Source organism: Chinchilla lanigera, unplaced genomic scaffold (genome assembly GCF_000276665.1).
Source record: "Chinchilla lanigera isolate Chin_1 unplaced genomic scaffold, ChiLan1.0 scaffold00041, whole genome shotgun sequence".
NCBI classification, from domain to species: domain Eukaryota; kingdom Metazoa; phylum Chordata; class Mammalia; order Rodentia; family Chinchillidae; genus Chinchilla; species Chinchilla lanigera.
In genome coordinates this window covers 17,179,465-17,183,040 of record NW_004955442.1, presented here as the reverse complement: position 1 = coordinate 17,183,040, position 3,576 = coordinate 17,179,465, and the positions used below count along the sequence as shown (strand labels likewise).

Genomic DNA, 3,576 nt, shown 5'->3' with positions numbered 1-3,576 from the left:
TGGTTGACCAGTATTGCATGTCTATATCTGTTTTCATGAGAAGCCACTTTGAAGATATCAATATGGAATACAGCAAGTATTGTTAATTCCCTACCACTTTGTTTGTAACTCTGTATTGTCTGTACTGTGCTTGTGATGTTGTAAAATGTTGTATGTCTGTTAATGTTTCCCTCCTTTTATCTTTAAAATAAAAAAATAAAATAAAATAAAATATTTGGAAATCTCTACAGTAATGATCACTTGACAAAGTGAAAAAATAAAATATAAAAAGGAAATATCTAACTTTATGTTGATAATTCATTACTCATTGAATTTGAAATAAGAAAAGATCTCATTTTAGCCTCATGGTATAAAATTATTGTCTACATATGTAGATTCATTGGAATGTTGACTAATTTATTGTGAAATGCTTCCCCTTGTGTTTCTTCTATCTGATATATGCATAGCAGTTGGCTTTTTTTTTACCAAAAAAGTGTGAACTAAATCATGGCCCTGCCTTGGCTCCCTTCCTCACGGTTTTTTTCCTCATGATTTCATACTAATAGGACATTTCTCCCTTACCTTTCCTGCCCTCCACTTAGTCCTTTTTAGCGTATTCCCTCCACACCAAGGGATCAGTTTTAGGTTTACTCTGGCTTTCAGGAAGATGTTTGATCATGCTTCCTAATTTCTGTGTGCTCAGAAAGCAGATTTGGTCTAAAGCTACCTTAAAAAGAGTTGGGTATAGCCAGGGAAAAGGATGGACGTGTAGCTGGGGATATAGCTCAACAGCCCAGTGTCTGCCTGGCAAGCATGAGGTTATAAGTTTGATTCCTGGTACAAAAAAGAAAAGAAAAGAAAAGGATGGAAGGTACCAACTCCAAGAAACTGCTGTGTTCTACAGACAGTCCGTGAATCCAGATGCTGGGGCTTGAGGGCAAGGCTGAGGGAACAGAGATGAGGGACAGCTGCGCCAGGTAGGGACCAGCATAGATGAAAGTATATGACCCCCATCTAAATCCTGTTGCTCCAGAGGCCAGGACCATCTTCTGCAGAGTGTGGAAAGGACTTTTCCCAGCACATGTGGTCACCGTAGGAGACAATCTTTCCAGGTGGGTGATACAATGGTCCTGGAATGGCAAATTTAAAACTGCAAAAGCAAAGTTGGGCCCAGTGTATCATTATGTTTGAAGGTTGACTCTCCTCTTACTTATTGTTTAACTATATGAGTTTATATGCAAAGTGCAAGAAGCAGCATTTATCCTTTCTGTGATTAGTAAGGACCAAAAACTTCTGACGATATCAGTGGTGGGGCCAGTGCATGGGATGGTAGTATTCCCATTGCTCACAAGCGGGAAGGTCTCCTTCGCCAAAGGACTGTGTGCTCTGGGAGGTGCCACTCCTCTTTCGCAAATTATGCATGAGTTACTGGATGAAAGAATGAATGTCAGTTCCCCATCACCCACCAGCCTGTCCTGAGGAGGAAGGAATGATGGGTCCTAGATATGTTTGCAGCTGTGACTAAACAAGGCATGCGCAAAATGCTCTGTGTCTGCAGGGTCCTGACCACCCCTCACCTGGGCCCATTTTGCTGTTGACCAGAGAGGCAGTAGGAATGATAAAGTTTGTGGAGTTGGCATGGTTGGCTAAGATGCACAAAGTACGCTCTTCATCAGGGAGAGAGTGGACATGGAGCAGCTCAAGACACAGGGTTCATCTAAGACAAAAGTGTGCCCACTCCGCCACATACTTATGAGATGAGGAGGCCTGGTGATAACCAGGTGCTCAGCGCCACCTGGTGCACACAGGTCGCTTCACCCATAGTCAGCCCTGCCCAGATTCAAGAGGAAGAAACATGAGCTCCAGCTATTAGTGGAAGAATGAGTGTGTGGGACAAGTGAACTTCTGGGCAATCTTGAAATTACTTCTGGCTGTGGGTTAAGTATTTGTGTGACATCTTCTTCCCCAAATTGATGGTATAAAAAGGTAGAACCTGGGAGTGCAGCAGGCAAGCTAGTGGCTCCAGCCTGGGGTTGCCTGTGGCTGGGCTCCGGGCGCAGACTCTGTACCCCGGCCCCAAGGCAGCCATACAGAGGCTGTGGGCAGTGTATCATGCATTGTTCCCTCTACCTGGTGATGATAACAACATAGCCTCTGCCTCACAACCCCACCGCTATGGTGCAGCATTGCCTGTGGCCGGCAGCATGTGGGTAAGGTCATGTCCAGGTCCAGACAAACCCAGGCTGAGCGCCACTGAGCAACTTGGCAGATCCAGCTTGCTCGACTTTATGGAGGTGTAAAATAGGCATGAGGTCACATGAACCTTAGCCATGCAGTACAGTGAAACTGGTGGGCCCACTGTGACTATTCTCTGTTCCTCTCAACCTGCCTTCACCTAAAAGTCTCCACTTTTAGAGACCAGATTGCTACATTCTGGAGACCAGGACAGCTGTGCTTCATTCATTTCTGCAAGTAGTCATGACTATTGGAGAAAGAAATAGTTTTAGCTACAGCAAAATTAATTTTTGTCCATTTTATGGAAATCCTGATTTTGTTTCTAATCTTGATGGCTTTTTGCTAAAGGTATGAACAATCAAAGAGCTGATCTGGCAAACCCACCTTGCTGAGAACACTTAGAATAGGTTCTACTCTTCCCCTGGTGCCCACTGCCTGCTGCTGGGCCTGGCTCTACTTGGAGCATGGTGCTGTCCCTGTACCTTCTGGAATGTGCCCCCAAGACAGACAGAAATGTATCTCTTCTTGGAGTTGTGGGGGAAAATTGCCATAAAGAGTATTATTAAGGCCTCTTTCACCAGCAGGAGCAACATTATCAAGCTAGGGTGGCCAGTCTGAAATGCCAAAGCAAAAATGACAAAAAATGAGTGAAAAAATGAGGTCACTGCAGGAGAGAAGGAATGCAGGGGCTAACGGCATAGGCTCCCGCAGCAACAGCGAGCAAGCCCTGGTGACGAATTAGAGTTCCTTCACTCCCAGATCGACAAGGCCAAAGTCAGTGTAGGTGCCAAACTGCCCAGGGAGTATGGGGTTGTCTCCTTGGAGAGCTTTACCTTAGTGAAAGTTTTTCAGTTGGAAATGGATATCAACTCCCACCCTGAAGAAAAGCCAGTTAGAAAAGACAAACAAGATGAATTGGTAGAAATTGTTGAAGCTGGATTGGAGATCCTTAATAATCCTGATGAAGAGGAAGAACAGGAAGATGAGGAGGGTCCCCCTTGGAGAGAAACTGATATTTAATAAAAGTGACCATATGGAAGGTTACTGTTGCACCGAGGGAGATAAGGGCACCTGGTACGAGCTCTTTTTCAAGAAGGCTGATCTGATGGGGGTACAGATGTGTGACTCCCTTCCTCCCTTCCTCCCTTCTGGGCCTCTGACAAAAGTGAAGAGCGACGTGGTTGACATCAGCAGAGCTGTCATCAACATCACTGTGTCCCTTGCCCAAAGAATAGAAGTGTTCATACAGTTCATGCAGCACTTCAGGGATCTTTGTATTCGTCAGGATAAGAGGATCCATCTCACCGTGGTGCACTTTGGTAAAGAAAGACTATCTACAGTCAATTTTTTTTTTTTTTTTTT

At 44.7% G+C, this 3,576-nt stretch overlaps 1 pseudogene; it reads left to right on the top strand.

Moving 5' to 3' along the window:
- LOC102016205 overlaps positions 1-3,576 on the top strand; it is a 23,074-nt pseudogene that overhangs the window by 18,814 nt on the left and 684 nt on the right.